Source organism: Ahaetulla prasina, chromosome 1 (assembly GCF_028640845.1).
Source record: "Ahaetulla prasina isolate Xishuangbanna chromosome 1, ASM2864084v1, whole genome shotgun sequence".
Taxonomy (NCBI): domain Eukaryota; kingdom Metazoa; phylum Chordata; class Lepidosauria; order Squamata; family Colubridae; genus Ahaetulla; species Ahaetulla prasina.
This window is the reverse complement of record NC_080539.1, coordinates 268,363,699-268,383,146: the sequence shown is the minus strand read 5'-3', so window position 1 is coordinate 268,383,146 and position 19,448 is coordinate 268,363,699. Positions and strand designations below refer to the sequence as shown.

At 37.6% G+C, this 19,448-nt stretch overlaps 1 long non-coding RNA gene across 1 annotated transcript in view; it reads right to left on the bottom strand.

Annotated features, from left to right (window-relative positions):
* Nucleotides 1-2,999: 2,999 nt before the first annotated feature.
* The window catches only part of LOC131185756 (uncharacterized), a 68,831-nt gene continuing 52,382 nt past the window's right edge, over nucleotides 3,000-19,448 (bottom strand). Inside the window, exons 2-3 of the long non-coding RNA XR_009152224.1 lie at nucleotides 9,856-10,012; nucleotides 3,000-5,061 (exon numbers count right to left, since the gene is read on the bottom strand). This is a non-coding gene — a long non-coding RNA (uncharacterized LOC131185756). The remainder of the gene's footprint in view (nucleotides 5,062-9,855; nucleotides 10,013-19,448) is intronic.

Sequence of the window (19,448 nt, the reverse complement as noted above, 5' to 3'; positions counted from 1 at the left end):
ACAGTTGGGGGGAAACTTTTTCTTGATTCATAGTTATTGCAGAAACTTAGGGGATTTCCTGGTAAAGTCGTAATCCTGGTAGTGAGATAAGGTGACATCATGAGAATGATCAAGGGACATCATCGCTAAAACCTTGCGGTTGCAAGCAATTTCAATCCACTCCTGTGCCACTGGTGTTTTATCTGTGGATGCTTCAAAGCAGTGGATTTCAGTTCAGATATGGCAACTTACTCTTGCTTTGTGCTCAGTCTCTGATTTCATTGGATGGTATTTTTGTCTGATTCTCTCTCCTAGCATCAGGCTGGCATTATCAGATAAAAGTATATGCAAAATTCGAGCAAGACTATTAGCATGTTCTGATTTAGTTTTGGATATTTTGAATAATGAATGTCAATTCTCTTGGGCTGATTAATGACTGCAATAAAGTAATTTACATATTAGGCAAAAGAGCTGAAAAAAGCCCAAAGCCCAATCCTAATACTAGGATTAAAGGTAAAGGTAAAGGTTCCACTCGCATATATGTGCTAATCGTTCCTGACTCTAGGGGGCGGTGCTCATCTCTGTTTGAAAGCCGTTGAACCAGCGCTGTCTGAAGATGTCTCCATGGTCTTGTGGTGGCATGACTAAATGCCAAAGGCGCACGAAACGCTGTTACCTTCCCACCAAAGGTGATCTCTATTTTTCTACTTGCATTTTTTCTGTGCTTTCGAACTGCTAGGTTGGCAGAAGCTGGGACAAGTAATGGGAGCTCATCCCGTTACGCGGCACTAGAGATTCGAACCACTGAACTGCTGACCTTTCGATCGATAAGCTCTGCGTCTTAGCCACTGAGCCGCTGCATCCCTATGCTAGGATTAGGGGTTTGGAAAGCAACATGAATTTGTCCAGGTGTATTGAAGGAAGGGATTCCAAACAATTAAGATGATGGGTATTTTTTTTAACACAAGTTTTTTTTTACATGCAACACACTTTAAAACAGGATCTCAGTTACAAGGTCATTGTCACTATCTTGACTTTTTGACTTCCTGAGAATATCCCCAAATTTATCACCAGTATAGAAACACAGAGAAATGGTAGCAATTTATTCCTCCCTCCAACTCTGTTTCTTCCTCTATCTCTGGTTAATAGGAGAAGACATGGAATTTAGGGCACTGAAAGAAATATGAATATTGGCAGGCAGGCAAGCATTGATTTGATCCTTTATGGCCAGAAAGAACAAAACAGTTCTCTATAAGTTTAGACTTGTAGGTATAGAAAGAATTCCATGCTCACTGGATATTGATTTCTAATAGTTCTAAAAATTGTTAAAACTGGCTGCAACAATTTGGGTGAGCTTTAAAACTGGAATCATAAAGATCCAGTTGCCTACTAAGTCCTTAGGATGCTCAATCCCATGTGATCAGAGATGGGAAAGGGCACACTTCTCTCTGAGTTGATTCTGATTGACAAAAGGCAATAGTCTTAAGCAAAATTTAACACTAAAGTTTTTAAAGTAACCATTTTTATATATAAGGATAAACAACAGTTTCTACAGCTTTGTTCCTTCATCCTAAAGCTATAAAGTGCTGATTTAAAATCTCTTTCTTCCACACTTTGTTACAGGGTTTAATCCTTGTGATTTGTGTGTTGCTTAATTTGACACCAGAGGGTGCCATAGAATAGTTCATAGAAGAATTAAGATCAGTGAAAAAAAGAAAAAGAAAAAACCCAGATTAAAATACTGCCATCTTATTCATATATAAAGGTAAAGGTAAAGGTTCCCCTTGCACATATGTGCTGATCATTCCTGACTCTAGGGGGTAATGCTCATCTCTGTTTCAAAGCCGAAGAGCCAGCGCTGTCAGAAGACATCTCCGTGGTCTTGTGGTGGCATGACTAAACGCCAAAGGCGCACAGAACACTGTTACTTTCCCACCAAAGGTGGCCCCTATTTTTCTACTTGCATTTTTTATGTGCTTTAGAACTGCTAGGTTGGCAGAAGCTGGGACAAGTAATGGGAACTCACTTAGGGATTCGAACCGCTGAACTGCCGACCTTTCGATCGACAAGCTCAGCATCTTAGCCACTGAGCCACAGTGTCCCTTTATTCCCTTTATACTTTTTCATATATATATATTATTCATATATATTGCATTTGAATGTAATTTAATGACAAGTATTCATATATAGTTGTCATTAAATTACACTCAAATTCAATAGCACTTCTACATAGCAAGGAAGTTAATTGCTTTGTTAAACCTTATTTTTGTTCATATAACTATGATGCACTCATTTTTATCATCCTACCCAGAATATATCTACATCTCTAATATTGGAGACCTGGCTTTGACCTTTGAACATTAGATCTCCTCTTCTGTCTTCCTACTCCCCGCTATCTTATTCCTAAAATCTAGATATTCTGACTGCAGAAAGTTCCCAATCGTAGAATGGCAAGAGGATGATAAGGAAGATTGGATGGAGGAAGAAGATGAGTGGGTGTCCTAAGAATCCTTTAGCTCCAAGGCAGCACGAGGAAAACCAGTGAATGTGTCTCAGTTTCCTCCTTGCTTGCTTCAATTGAGCTATTGAGGGGACATGTAGAGCTGTCAAGCCCAGAATTTGGCTTTTAGGACTTCTTGTGGGAAGGGTGGCTGCAATTTAGGATCCATGAAGTGAGATAGAGAAGAATTCCTCCAATGGAGAAATGGCCTACCTCAAGCTTCACAGAATTCCATTGTTTCTATTCAAAAACTGGCTTCAGAGAAATCTTCTTACTTCCAGTAGCTGATTTGGAAGTAAATAAATTCAGCTGCTCAAGAGACACTGAGTTGTTCATGCAACATACTTTAAAAGTGATATGGAGCTATAATAGTACAAAACAAGAACAATTTGAAAGTTACATCATTTGTTTTAAAACTTATTTCGCAAATCCCATCCCTATATAAAAATAGCTTTTCTAAATGAGACGCTGTTTTAAAATATTATTTTTTGGTATTTATTTAAAACATTTAGCCCCAAAAGTTAACAAACATCTTAAGTCCGATAATATAGAAAAACATATTCTGTAAGTTTATGAAACATTAATTTGCTTAATATACATTGCGCATATAATAATATACGTTAAATATTATTTTGCATTGACAACAAAAATGTTAACTTAGTCATATTACCACAATTAAGGATGAATATCAGTCAACCTGTATTATTTTACTCTGTTCTTATATCTGACTTCTTGAAAATTACACAAGTTATCCAGCAGATCAGATTTGCACAAGTTTATTTTAACTAAGCTGGAAAAGGAACTGAGATTTTATAAGAAGCTCAGGTTTTGCAAAGCATGCATATTTACCACAAAGAAAATCCCTCCGATTTCAATTGGGCTTAAACAACTAATTGGCCCTAGGATTACTTTTTGTTTTTTTGTTTAAATTAATTTTGTGGGACTCTTGATGTTTTACAAAGTACTTTGCCAAACACACATTTATTGAATTTTTAAATACATCCACAACCAATAAAAGGTGGGAATATGATATATATTAACCACCTTACTCTGTTACAATTTACAATAATGTTCCACATGAAACATTCTTAATGAGTGAACACAAATTGGTCTGCACAAATGGAAAACATGTAAGCAGACAGGTAAACCAATCAAATTTTTTTTTATTCATACGATACAGCAGCTTGACTTCCATCCAAAACAACACAGACATTAGTCCATCATCTCTTCCTCTTTATGCTGAGTGATGGAGACCTATTTATTAATGGCTGGTAAAATTCCAAAGGCCTGCTCCAATTCAATGAAGTTTTTTCTGAGGCAGCCCTTTAAAAACCACATGTGTCCTCCCTCTCACTGCTAGAAGAAATGGAATGAGTGGCTGTGTTTTTACACAGCTCTTTGAGGGCCCTTATTTGGAAAATTTGGTAATTTGTGTTGTGTGCAATATATTCCTCCTATCAAATTTGGAAGACTAAATATGATTCCATGGACACTTTTCACTTACAGTTCAAAAGAGGAAATATGGGGTAGTTTACAATACCTATAATTACACCGCCCAGAGTCACTTTGTATGATATTGGTTATATATGATAGATAGATAGATAGATAGATAGATAGATAGATAGATAGATAGATAGATAGATAGATAGATAGATAGATAGATAGATTTAAATAATGAAGTCTTCATTATTATGGAGACCATGTTTCTAGGCAATATAGTTTACTGTGGGTAGGGTCAGTTATCTCAAATTCAGCCGGAATTTTTATTTCTTATTTATTTATTTTATTTTATTTGTTTGTCAATCATGTACAAGGTAGCAAGTATAAGTATGACTATAAACATGAAAAAAAGGGAGTAAACATAGATAAATGGGGACAGTAAGACAGGAAGGGTAGGCATACTGGTGTACTTATGCACGCCCCCTTTACAGGCCTCTTAGGAATGGGATGACGGTTAGGGTTAGGGTTAGAGCATTCCAGGCATTGACCACTCTGTTGCTGAAGTATATTCTGCAATCGAGTTTGGAGTGGTTTATCTTGAGTTTGGATCGATTGTTTGCCTGTGTATTATTGAGGTTGAAGCTGAAGAAGTAGTTGACAGGTAAGACGCTGTAGCAGACAATTTTGTGTTAATAGGATTATTTTATGATAATCTTATGTTGGGTTTACCATTTCCTGTAATAGCATTGACTTCATGATACAAACATTTAAGGGGAATACAAAACAGCTGAAGGTGCTCAAAAGTTGTTACACATTATGATGGATCAATGTGAAACATGTCAATTTACATGACAGCTGCTCTGTGAAAACCCTTCTCTTATCTCTGAGGTTGAAACTAAGGATAGTTCTTCTTAGACAAGTTCTCTTTATGAAGTTTAGAAAGTAAACTCAGGTAAAAAGGAACTTGAAAATGTATTGAAATTTTAGAAGCTATAGTAGTTTTGAAAACATAATTGTTGGAGTAAACTTGAAGTCATATTAGTGCTACTATTGAAATGGATTCCAGAGAAAGGTCTTGAATTTGCTGAGCCACAAAGGTCCATATGGCTGTAAGTTAAATCATCTGCAGTTAGGCCAATAATCTGTTGAAAGAAGAAGCAAGTATTATTTCTTTCTCAAGAGTTTCTCCTTGAGGGAGATGGGTAGTCTAGAAACATAAAACATAAATGAATAAAACAAATAAAAGCACAATGCCTGGACAAATGGATATTAGGATAAAGTCTGACTTGCTCTGAGATTTTAAGACACCTTTTCCTAGCTTGATGACTTTCAGAAGCATTGGAATGAGTCCATGCCTTTGTTTTTGTGAGACAGATGTATGGCCATGAACATCACTTTGCTGGCTGAATATTTGCAAACATCTAAGAAGTCTCTATTGAGTTGTAAAAGGGTTAAAATAGCAGCAGCAGCACAGCTGCTGGTGTGGAAGAGTCGAAGTTGCCTAGTCCTTATCTCATTGTTATCCTGTACCATGAACTGCCCACAATTACAGAACGTATCACTTACTGCCATCTGTTTTTTGTGAGGCACTCCTAGGATCGTGGCCAGCAAAAAGGGATTAAGCAGAGAAAAGCAGACATGGCAAAATGATTCTACAACAATTGGCTGCTACAATCAGCTTCCCTTGTATGTTGTGCACACCAGTAGATTCTGCAGCTGGGAACAGCTGCAAAGAATTAGGGATAAAGATAAACTGTGAAGACTGTTTCAAACCTGCTATAAAGGAAATGCATTTCTCAGTTCAGTGGTAATTGTAGGGTTGTAAAGAAATAAAGACATACAAAATGCACATGTTGTATAAGAAAGAGCGTTTGGGAACAATGCTTTCTTGATAACTGCTATCCAAGATTACTTCAAATTAAAGAAGTTCCTAGAGAAAAACTGAAGTTCATTGATACCGTATTGGCAATTAGTTTACACAGATGTAACACCACTCCAAGGCAATATAATGCTGTCATATCCGATGATCTAGTCCACTGATCTCAACAATAATTGAAAGTAGCATTCTAGAGATCTAATGGAAATTCCCAGACACTCTAGAACTGAGCTATGTCTTCTCCTCAACCACACGATTTGGTTTAGTGGTTAACTAGCCAGTTTTGTCTAATGATTAAAACATTAGGCTAGGAATCGGGAGACTGATTTCTAGTTCCACCTTAGGTATGAAAGCTGACTGGATGACTTTGGGCCAGTTGCTCTGTCTCCAACCCACCTCCTGGAATGGTTGTTGTGAGGAAAAGAGAAGTGGAAGGAGTATTAGGTATGAAAAAATGCTTTGAGTTTCTTGTTTTCATAAAATTAATAAAAGTGGAATAAAAATACATCAATAAAAACATTTTCAATAGAAAACTAATAATATTGTAAGATTTCTACAATAAAGTGAATAATCATCTTTCTAATAACTATAGCAACATTGGTAGTAAACAACCTTTTGACTGAATGACACAAAGGAAGAAAAGAGGGACAATATCAATTGATAATTTTCTTGGAAAGAAATGAGAGCTATTAGACCTGGCATGCAAACATCCAAATGACCTCTAGAAGGCAACAAAGAGATACAGACATCTTTTTTGCAATCCAGATTTGGTAGTCTTAATGAGGACAGTTCAGCATACAGATAATGTATAGTTAGTATAATCTGTGTGCCCCTTACATGTTCATTGAAAGTATGGGGGTGCTTTTAGAATGGAATTTTTGACTGATAATCCAATGTGACAACTTAATTAAGGCACTAGAGATATAATCACATATATTTGTCCTGCTCACATCTGATGTTGGGATATTGGTTGGCTTTCGATGCCTATAATCCATGATCAAGCAAAGGTAATTAATATTATACAGTATTTTAAAATACATCCATCAAATTTTAACTACTTATTTTTGCTTTCAACTTCAGAAAGTCAAGGAAGAATTTTTAACTATACATTAAAATGAATATTTTAGACTTGAAAATACAGAGTAAAATCTGAATATTATGTATGGTTGTTGCCTGATTGCTTTGGTGATTTGCCTTTATGGGCTTAATGTATATGTTTTATCCTTATTTAAGGTTAATTAGAAAGTATCTTTTGTATGCTCCAGAATTATGCAATATAAATAAACAAACAAAAAAACAAATAAATAGTTTGCTGTCTTACTTTTAGTGCCTAGTTGGGAATAATTATAGTTAAGATTAACGCAATCAAATTTCTCTGAAAATAAATGGAGACAGAGGCAGACTTTATAAATGCAATGAAATCTTTGAACTGATTTTAAGCCAAGCTAATTATTTTTTTAAAAATAATCCTTCTCATACATTGCCATTCTTTCGGCAGAAGGAGATAAACTGTCCCATTCAGTGCCACAGTGAAGAATCATTATTATTCAACAGCTGTACTTCCCCCCATCACCACTAAAACCAAATTAATTGAATTATTCCTTAATATGCCATACTGCCAAAATAAAGTACATGGGGCTTTATTGCTTACAGTAAATTAAATTATGGCTATGATGCAGATAATGCTTCTGATCCTTTTCTTTGCTTATATAAAATATCCCTCTTTTAAGATTATTCAATGCATGATTGTATCTTTTGGATTATCTTCAAAGGGCAAAGAAATCTCATTTTCTCATACAGAAATAAACAGATGCCAGCAAAGGTGTACTTTATTGAGGTCATTTTGTCACTGGAATTATTATAATTAAATGCCAGGGCATGGCAAAATAATGTTGTGATGCTTTGATATGCTCCCATCTCCATGTGGTTCACCACAGCAATTTTTGGATTGCCCTGGTGGTGTGAGATTTTAATCTAATTCCTGCTTTTTCTATAAAGCCTTGGCACATGCCAGCGGGACAGCTGTGCATCTTTAGCTTTTCTTTGTGTGGCTCTCACACCAAAATAAGGCCTAGCTGTCTCAAAACCAGGTTTCTATGCCAGGAGTGTCTGCAGTAAAATGGGACATGGTGATATCAATACAGAAATCCATACTTGAGGTGCGTGTCATGCACCACAAAAGTAAATCTTATTCCTTGCTTGATGGCAAAAAACAAAACCAAAACCAAAACCCAGCAACAGGCCAGTCAACTTAGCTTGCTTGTTTCCTGCTGGCAACTGCTAGTTACTGGTTGCAACCTGCTGCTGCTGGCCTGATCTTTTTTTCTTGGTTTGTTTCTTTTGCTTTACTTTTGTGCCAGCAAGCAATAATTAAAGTGCCTTTGTTTTGTTTGTTTGTTTGCTTGCTTGCTTGTTTATTTTTTTGTGCTCTGCTTGGATTTTAAAAAATATTGTCTGGGAAACAGCTTTTGTCAATTGACTTCACTCCCTGGATGGCCCCGCTATCTTTGTCAGAGGGAAGAATTCAGTAAACTTTACACCTAATAGAATTTAAAAGATAGCCTAATTTTGAGTATCTTCAAAGGTAGCTAGAAAATCATGCATTTATTTATAGTAAATACTGTAGTGTTAGGTTTATGATACAACTATGAAGGTCTAAATTATTTGCTTCATTTTGTAGCTCTGGCCACTAATGTGAAGCTCACTGAAGCTAACAGTGGTAAAACCTTATTCCAAATCCCTTTTTCTATATCTTAGTCCCTTATTAAAGTCTTATTGTCTTTTTTTACATCTCACTTCATAATCCTAATTCATTCTTTTGTCTCCGAAAGAAGCACAGCAAATGCCCCCCCACTTATTTTAATGGGGAAGGGGAGAAGGAAGATGATATATTGATGAAACTAAGGTATCAAAATCTTTTATCTCCCTCTTCCACAATGTGTGATAACATTCTATCCCAAAATATTAAAATGACTTTCCAAAGTATTTCTCTTCAGTTTACTACACAGTACAGAAAGATGCTGCATTTCAAAGTGTCCTGTCATGAATGTATTCTATTAATAATAACTGAACCAAACTCTAGATCTGTACATGGAAAGGTCCTTTGGAAATCACATATATCGGTTTGATGGGTCTTTTCTTTATTAGAGTATTTATTACAATAGTTCTTTATTAGAGTGTTTATTAGAGTATTTAAACCAGGGGTGAAATGCTCTTGGTTCTGACTGGATCCGGTATCGTGACCAGTGGTTCGGCATCCGGTAGCAATCGCCGAACCACCAGTGACACCCACCGCCCGGGTGTGATTACTTCCTGGTAATGTGTTTTTTACCTTCTGCGCATGCGCAGAAGGCTTTGCACATGCACAGAAGGTCTGCGTGCAGATGTGGACTTCCAAGCCAGTAAGGAAGGTAAGTCGACTTCACCCCTGATTTAAACACTGGTCAAGCTATCAAAAATTAGAAAATATTTGCCTAAAGGTAGAAAGCTCAGTTCCTTAGCATTCCATGATGATGCTTCCAAAATTCAGAGGTGCAATTTGAGACCACTTTAGGGAAGTTTAAGGAATGGAAGGATAGCAGTTTGCCTCCCACTTCCTTTCTCACAAGGATTATGGTCATGTTTCTTCTGTTGATATCAAAGTGTCACATTCATATGGCAAACATAGTTAATTCATCCTAATGCAATGAAAGTAGGTGTTATATTTACTTTCACAAGGAAAGCTGTAAGGTTTCTCTTACTATTATTGTTAGTTAGCTGCACACATGCTCAAATGAAATACATATATACATAAATATACAAAGAATATATATCTATAATTCTCTTTCTTTCTCTCTTTCTCTCTCTCTCTCTCACACACACACACACACATATCTGTCTGTCTGTCTGTCTGTCTGTCTATCTATCTATCTATCTATCTATCTATCTATCTATCTATCTATCTATTCATCTATATCTGAAAATTAGCATGGGGGCATTTCCAAATGAACAGCCTTTTCATCTCTCAAATGTTTCAGCTTTATCAGTTAGGCATCAGGATACAATGAACATAGATATTTACATGTATGAAAACCTTCTGGTTCACTGAAAACTGACAGCCAATTAGCACTTGCATTTTCTGACTGGTAGGTGAGCATGTCAGTAATTGGTGCTTGCTTGCTGGTTTCTAATAGAGTACCATATCCCATTCTTCGAAGGCTGCAGCTAAACTTGCATCTCTGTGAAAAGAAAGGAAAAATGCAGTCCTCTTGTTTTCTCCTATTTCTGTGCTATTTTATTTATTTTGTATGGCGTAACAGAAGACAGCATTAATGCAAAAACAGCATATAAAAGGGGTGTCAAAATATAAAGCACCAAAGCAGTGAATTATTTTAAAAATGGACAATATGAATGATAAATAAAATTATAAATATAAAAAAAGTATGTATCAGCAGTTACTAGAGTGGTTAAATCTAGAGTCGGATATCAAACCATTGTGATGTCAAACCATTGCTGCCTTCCAAGCCCCCAGAGCTGGTAGGTTGCATTTGTGCTCCTGGATTTAATCATGCCAGCATCCCAATCAGAAATTAAAAAACTGCCCAACTGAGAAAATTAGAACTCGTTTAACCACAAGACTTGGTAAACTGCCATATTTGAAGCAGAGTACGCTATCCTGAAATAGAATTTCCCAATTCAGAGCTGCAACACCTATATAAGGATACATTAAAATTGTTTAAATAATATTATTTGATACCAATAAAGGAGAATATTTGTAGCTCAGGGTTGACATGAGGGGGTCCTTTTTGCTCTTTGAGCTTTCTTGTTTTCTTGCAGAGGTTTCATTAGCCAAACTAGGTAGCATCCATGCTAGTCCATCAGCCCACTAGCACTGATGATGTTATCTAGTTTGGTTAAATGAAATATCTGCAAGAAAACAAGCAAGCTCAGAGAGCACCAAGGACCCCTCAATATCATTTGATCATTGAGGAGGTTCATCTTGTGTAAGTAAAATCTGCATCTTTATGTGGAAGGCGACCTTATGATGAATTGCTTTGCAGTAATTTTATCATGATAGAAATACACACTGTGGAAAGATGGAAAAGAACAAAAAGGGTCTTTAAAAAAAATCAATACAATTTGGTTTAGCTGAAATTAAGGGTATTTCCTGTACATAAGTCAAATAAAGAGCAAAATTTTATAATAATGCAAAGAGAATCTGTGGATTAAGTAAAAACAAGCCTTCTTTAGTGGCTCCAAGAAAAAGAATTGTTTCTGCCATGAAATACAAATGAGAGAGCAACATTTAAGAGTTACTGAACATAGTTGACCTTTAGATCTCTCTTAAAGGTCAACTATTTCCTCTGAAGAAAATTGTTATTCAAACAGAAAACTAACGTAATATGTTTGCTGGCATTCATATTCTCTATCACCACTTTAGTTCTGTACTTTGATTCTTCAACAGGCCTAGCTTCCTCAGCAAAAATGGAACCAGAAGTAGTACAATCGAGGAGAATTGTTAATGTATGAAAGAAATTATTTTCTCCACTTTCAGGAAAACAATGCTATAAAGCCGGGGTCTCCAACTTTGGTCCCTTTAAGACTTGTGGACTTCAACTCCCAGAGTCCCTCAGCCAGCAAAGCTCTCTCTCAGCCCAACCCACCTCACAGGATGGATGTTGTGGAGAAAAGAGGAGGAAGAAGGAATGCTATGTATATTCACTGCCTCATGTTACTTATAAAGTAATAAAGGAGGGATAAAAATCTAATAAATCTGATAAATAAAACAAAAGTGGGTTTTGAAAACAAGGAGGAGTGGGGTAGGATCAACCATGTAGAGAGGATGGCTGGGAAAAGATGCCCGCTCACCCTCTCTAACGTCAATGAACTTCCTGCTACCCATCCAGTAACAAAATGCAATGTCTTTTTGCCTACGTTCCACAATTCCTTATTGTACCTGTATTAAGAAATACTTTTCCAAATAAATCCCTATATGAAAATCATAGAGGGATATTGAACATAAGTGTTATAATGTCAATTTCACTATTAAAATGCTGGGAACAACCAGTGATGGCATTCAGCCGGTTCTGTCTGGATCACGCAAACCGGTAGCGGCAACTGCGTTAGGCTCCGCCCACCCACCTGGATGTAATGCGCGACTACGGTGCATGCGCAGAAGGCCGTGCGTATGCACAGAAGCATACACTCACATTTGTGAACCGGTAGGGAAGGTAAGTAAATCTCACCTCTGGGAAAAACCTCCCATTTGTGACAGTACAAACTGTCAACACAAACTGACAGTAAATCACCCTTTTAAAAACCTGGGAAATTTGCATCTAGAATGAGCTGTTCTTTTTCTGTGGAGATTTTCAGGAAGGGAGAAAGAAGAATTTCACAATCTGCCTTCTGCCCCCACAGACCTTGGATGGAAACAAAATCCTTCTGGGTGTAGATGACAAGAGCTTTAACCTTTAACTTTATTTTTCAGATTCCAAGGACTATTTTTATATTCTGAATGGCTCAAATGTTACTATATAGCACAGAGCTATTTAGTGATTAAAGACACTTCCTGAGCTTCAATCTATTTATGTATGAGTTGGGAAAACTAATTGTAACCACATCTGACTGTTCTTGCACTTGAATGTAATTCCAAAGTTCTACTCATGAGCAGGCTGAACTGCAAAAAAGAAAAAGGAATGACTCCAATGTTTCTCTTTTTCCTCTGTAAAAGCAGTTGTTCATTGATATTTATAGACCGTAGAAAAGTTCAAGTCCTAGTCTGGTGTTTTTTGAGGGGTGAGAGGCATTTCAAGTATGATCAGGCTGGATTTCATGTTCCTCCAGTTTCAGGCACTATTTTTTTTTAATAGTCCAATTCCCCTGTGGGCAGAGCCAGTTTCGTTTACATTTTTATTTAGTATTGTGGAAGAAGACAAGTAAAACATTTCTGGGATTTATACTTTTTAAAGATTTTATAAGCTTTTTACAATTCAAGACACATATTCATTATTAAGTGCTTGGAAATTTAGCTTATACCACAGATTCAAGAATTTTGATCAGAGACACGACTATCTACAGTATCATCTATCTATCTATCTATCTATCTATCTATCTATCTATCTATCTATCTATCTATCTATCTATCTATCTATCTATCTATCTATGAATGATCAGGCTTGAACAGACAAAGACAGAGCATTACCAAAACTCTTTCTTACATTTAATGGACAAACCAAGGAAAAAGATGTTAGCAAAGCCTGGAGTGATTTTGATAGATGATTAAATCCATGGCCTGTCAAAATATCTACCAATTAATATAGTATCAGTTATATTTATTTATTTACTTATTGCAAGAAGATATGCGAATGTCCTGGAAATAAAAATGTGCTGTCCCAGCAAATAAGATAATGTTAAATTCAGTTCACTTCAATTTTTAGACAGGTGCCCATTTCAGCCAAAGCTTTACTGTTCCTAATGAACAGAGTGGGGTTGAAGGCCAATACTATTTTTCCGTATGGAGAATTTAGAGTTCCTTTATATCCATACATCCATACATATCTGTGTATGTGTATGTGTATATGTATATGTATATGTTTATACAGAGGGACCTGGTGGCTCAGTGGCTAAGACTCTGAGCTTGTCGATCAAAAGGTTGGCAGTTCAGCGGTTCAAATCCCTAGTGCCGCGTAACGGGGTGAGCTCCCGTTACTTGTCCCAGCTTCTGCCAATCTAGCAGTTCGAAAGCATGTAAAAAATGCAAGTAGAAAAATAGGGACCAACTTTGGTGGGAAGATAACAGCGTTCCATGCGCCTTTAGCATTTAGTCATCCCAGCCACATGACCACAGAGAAGGTTTTGGACAGCGCTGGCTCTTTGGCTTTGAAACATAGATGAACACCACCCCCTAGAGTCAGGAATGACTAGCACATATGTGTGAGGGGAACCTTTACTTTTTACCTTATACCTAGAATGCCTGCCTCCACCAACTGATAATACATATTTTTTGTCCATGGTTTGGATTAAAATATGGTGGATCATGCAGAACATCTTGAAAAAGAAGATTAAGTTTACTCCACAATTTTTTTTTATTAGGAGTAATTTCAGACTGTACAGTTATAGAGACTAAATTGATTTTGAACCTAATAACTGCTGTGAGATTATTGATTGCACAATATTGGAAGAAATAAGACTTACCTACAATTGGAGAATGGACTAGTAAAGTATCCAATTTAGCAGAAATGGGAAAAATTTCTGCCTACTTGAAAGACTATACACAAGAAAAATATATTTTGGAATGGAGAAAGTGGATTGATTACATTCAAAATAAGTATCAGATTAAAAAATACCAATTAGCCTTTGAGTGAAGTTAGGATTTGTTTTGTATTAATAAGTTTAAGAAAGAAGGGAATTGATAGTGGGAGGGTGTGAAAGGACTGAGGATTATGTCTTATGTTATATTTTAGATTATGTTTGTTAGATATAATACCCTGTATTTTGTTCTGGGAAGTCTTGGGGTAGGAGGGGAAAGGGGGGGAAAGGGGGAAGTTTATAAATTGATTGATTGCCAATGTACACGAATAATTGAAGAATTAATTAAGTTGGAATGGTGCAAAGTCAGGCCTGCTCAGCAACCATTCCGGAAGGGAAAGGGTAGGGAGAGAGGAGAAGAGAGAAGGAAGAAAGTAGGTAGGTAGGGAGTAGGGGGAGAAGAAGGCGGGGAAGTGAGAGGGTTAGAAAGGATGGAAGTGAGAAGTGGGAAGGAGGAGAGAAAGTAGGAAAGTGAGGTGGAGGAAGGTGGAGAAAGTAAAAGAAGGTAGAGAAGGGTAGAAAGGTTTAAGGAAGGGAGTGGCGACTGGGCAGGCCCGATTGAGCATAATTTATGGGGAGGAATAAATGTTGGATAATTGAATGTATTGTACACTGGTTAAATTGTTGGAAATATGGAAAAATAAAAAAAAATTTGGAAAGAAAAAATGCAAGTAGAAAAATAGAGACCAACTTTGGTGGGAAGATAACAACGTTCCATGTGCCTTTGGCATTTAGTCATGCCAGCCACATGACCACAGAGAAGGTTTTGGACAGCGCTGGCTCTTTGGCTTTGAAACATAGATGAGCACCACCCCCTAGAGTCAGGAATGACTAGCACATATGTGCGAGGGGAACCTTTACTTTTTACCTTATACCTAGAATGCCTGCCTCCACCAACTGATAATTCACATTTTTTGTCCATGGTTTGATAGCTGTGATGGGTGCAGAGAACTAGTTCTGAGATAGCCAACAGGCAGACAGACAGATCTACTGGATAAAAAACTGGAAGTTTACAATTAGATCCTCTGCCATTTACATTTTATCAAATGCCAGCTATGGGATTAAGTTAGGGAGCACTTAACAGATGCATAAATAGACCAACAACATTTATTATAGGAAAAGTAAACATGGTTCATAGTTATTAAATAGATTCTTAGCAATTTACCAAAATCCAGCAGGTTTATGCTAACATATGCAAAGATACTACCAGATATTCTTCTTTGCTACCTCAAACTTAATAACTTTCCCATTCATTCAAAGAGGATCAAGATGCCAAAACTACTTCACCTTAGGTTGGTGCAATGAAAAAAGAATCTGCAAATCTGCTGCCCCTTAATGGTTGTAGCTGAACAATTCTGTGGGCTTACCTGATAAGGATACAATCATTGTTGTCAGTGGTGAATCAACACAATGTAGCTTGATATTTGCAAAACTTTGCTTAATACTGCTATATGAGAAATACGCACAAAGGCTTGTTTTGCAGTACCACAACATTCTGCTGGCTAAACAATATAAATGTAAAAACTCTATCTAGAAAATAGTAGAACAAGTAGAGTGGTTTCTGTAAATGTTTCCTTGATTTTTGTAAAAGGTTTTGGACCAGTGGTGAAATCTGAACCGGTTTACTACCGGTTCACCGGCTGCCCATGCCCTGAGCTCCAAATGCATGCTGTGCACGCGCATACACAGTTCGCACCACGCACCAAATGCGAGGTGCGTGTGCGTGAGCATTGCATGACAAAAGGAGGCATGGGGTAAGTAGAACAGCGTACGGAGGTATGTGTGTGATCAGCTGTGGAGCATGATCTTTTTTTTTTTTACTTTTAAAAGCATTTTTTTACAACCTATTCGGCCCGGAAAAAAAAGTAAAAAAAAAGGCTCTGATGATTGTGCAGCTCAGCTGTGATCATCAGAACCTTTTTTTAACCTCTTAAAAGCATTTTTTACAACCTATTTGGCCGAATAGGTTGTTAAAAATGCTTTTAAAAGTAAAAAAAAAGGCTAAGCTGTGATCATCAGAGTCTTTTTTACCTTTCAAAAGCATTTTTTACAACCTATTCCTACCATTCAGGTGGAAAAAGCGAGCGAGCCGAAAAGAAGCAGCAAGCGGGCAAGTGAGTGACTGGGCAATTGGGTGGGCATGGGAGGGGGGCCCAGGGATTTTTGCTACCAGTTCTCTGAACCACCTGCCGCCATCGCTACTGGATCAGTCGATCCGGTCTGAACTGGGAGCATTTCACCCCTGTTCTGGACTAGTCATAAGTCAATAGAAAACCTGATGCTGAGTACAGTTGAAATCTACCCTTTCCACATTATCCTTTCCTTTCCTTAGATAGTGGCTGGGATAGAAAGCCACTTATTCTCTTAAAGCATAACACTCAAATAGAACTCTCCCTATTTAGAAACTAATTATAATCCAAGCAGTTTTAGAAAACTATTTTCTCTTAATGATTTCTGGAGTTTGAGAAGAGATAGCTAGCTAGCTAGCTAGCTAGCTAGATAGATAGACAGACAGACAGACAGACAGACAGACAGACAAAATGGATGAGCTACATTTTACTGTGAAGTGAAAGATCAAAGACCTGATATTGACTTCTTTGAAGATAGTTTGTTAATCTGAGCCTAACAACATGAATTGTTGATAAAGCCAAAATCTACAAAAAAGGATGCCATTGATCTAGTCTACTTATCAAGAGATGAAAAAGCAAAATAAAATAGCTTTTCTTCATATAAAATAATAAGCCTATTAGCTCTGATAATCAATTTTAAAATATTAGACAATAAGACAATCACAGATGTGGAAGCTTATGTTTCTTTATTGTATTATGAACCATATCCTTCCTTAAATCTCTCAATTCCTTATATTCTAATCCCTTGTTGGGTATCATTTTCAATGCTAAACATAGTGTTTGCCAATCAATTTATTAAGGATTATCTTGTCTGTGCCAAGACAAATGTTCGTGCTCAAAGATAAAAGGAAGTCTAAAATTAAAATAATAATTTCACATCCTTGCTTGCAGAGCCTAATTATGGGAGAAATTTGGCACATAGAAAGTCTTGAGGTGATATGGAATCCATTTGTCAATACAGCCCCTTTGAAGTTGACCCTTGCTGTTCACACTATGTTGAACAATTCATGCCTGCTGGGATTGCAATAAAAGGGAGACTATCTCTTGGAAAACAACTACTACTTTCTATATAGTATTCTACCCTTTGGTATCTCCAGATGTATCATCCTATCATCCTTCAATTCACATCATCCTTTAGCATGAATACTACAAGAACTGAAAAGGTGTAAGTAAAGGTTGATGTAAAATTGTCTTGTTTTCTATATCAAATCATTAAAGCATCTACCGTAATAAGATTCTTTTTCTGAAACAGAAACACAATAAAGAAGATAATTCTGAAGCTGCAACCATTCAAATCAGTAGTGGGTTTCAATTTCAGCTGTTATTGGTTCAGTGGTGGGGGCGCGTGTGCTTGCGCAATGCTTCTGCATATATGCAGAGACTTCCAGGCAAGTGGGCGGAGCCTCCTGCAGCCGCCGCTACTGGTTTGCACGAACCAGGGCGAACTGGAAGCAACCCACCACTGATTCAAATCCATGTCAAATATATGGAGATTTCAATATGGTATACCTATCATTGCACTGAATTTAGTTTTCCTGCAAATATCTAAAACAGGGATGTCAAGCTCATGGCCTGCACTGGCCATTCCCACCTCCGTTTTAGCAAAGGGGGGGAAAAGTTGCGATACATCATGTGATGACGTGTCATCGTGAATTTGACACCCCTGGTCTAAAAGATCCTGGCTAATTAGCAATGATATTGATGGGGTTAGACGTAAGAATATTCAGCAATAACTTATAAGAGAACTCTTTGGAGAAAGGAAGGAAAACAAGGAAAACATCTCCCAGTGTATCAGGCTGTAGAGAACTCTAGAGGTTCCAGTTACAGGATCATGAGATGATCATGATCTTTGGTCTAATTCTAAATCTATAGAGAACGAACAAAGTCTCTGTTAGAAGTCAGGGTTATACTGATTTTTGAAAAAAAGTATTGATTGCCTATGAAATGAAGAGACTATGCTATGCATGCCTATGTTTGTAGAGACAGTAAATATTTTTGAAGCAGCCTGTGAATGTTGTAGAACAGGGGTGTCAAACTCAAGGCCCCGGGGGTCAGATCTGGCGCATGGAGTGCTTAAATCTGGCCCACAGGGCCACCCTGGAAACAGGCTGACTGGGTGCTGATCTACAAGCCGGTGGCAGCCGTTTTCGTTGTCAGAGTGCTGGAGCAGGCTGTTACAGCCGAAAATGGAGTGTCCCTCCCGAGCTTTGTTTTCGCTGGCAGAGTGCTAGCAAAACAAACTTGCTTGCCCTCTGCTGCCTAGGGCAGTGAACCAGTGGTGGGTTGCTACCGGTTCGCACCGGTTCGGGAGGACCGCTAGTGGCAATTTTATAATAATAATAATAATAATAATAATAATAATAATAATAATAATAATAATAATAATAATAATAATAATAATAATAATAATAATATTTTAATTTGTATACCGCCCTTCTCCCGAAGGACTCAGGGCGGTGAACAGGCAAATAAAATATAAATACACACAATAATTAAAAACAACCCTTAAAAAACTAATTTAAATGCCCAAAATGTTAAAAAACATACTCCCCCGTAAAATAACACAATTTTAAAACCCATCCAATAAAAATAAAAATCAGGCTAGTCCAGCCATATGAAATAAATAAGTTTTAAGTTCGCGGCGAAAGGTCCTAAGGTCAGGTAATTGTCGAAGTCCAAGGGGAAGTTCGTTCCACAGGGTCGGAGCTCCCACAGAGAAGGCCCTCCCCCTGGGGGCCGCCAGTCGACACTGTTTGGCTGATGGCACCCTGAGGAGTCCCTCTCTGTGGGAGCGTACCGGACGATGGGAGATAGAGGCCGGCAGTAGGCGGTCCCGTAGATTTTGGCTAGCTTGGAGAACTGTTAGTAATTGCTGGCTGGCCATGCCCCTGAACCACTTCCACTCGCTCACCCCAGCTGCCCGATGCTCGCTCGCCCCTCCCCATTCCACCCAGTCACTTCTCCTTACACTGTGTGGGTCCTCCGCATGCCCAGCTGAGCCACGCGATCATCAGAGGCTTTTTTTAAAACTTTTAAAAGCATTTTTTCTTCTTCAGCTGGCTGATGATCGCACGGCTCAGCTGGATCAACTGAAACCTTTAAAAGCATTTTTTTTCTACAGCCTCTTCGGCCAAAGAGGCTGTAAAAAATGCTTTTAAAAGGTTCCTCTGGCGATCCCAGCTGAGTTGCCTGATCATCAAAGGCTTTTAAAAGAATTTTTTTACAACCTCTTCGGCCA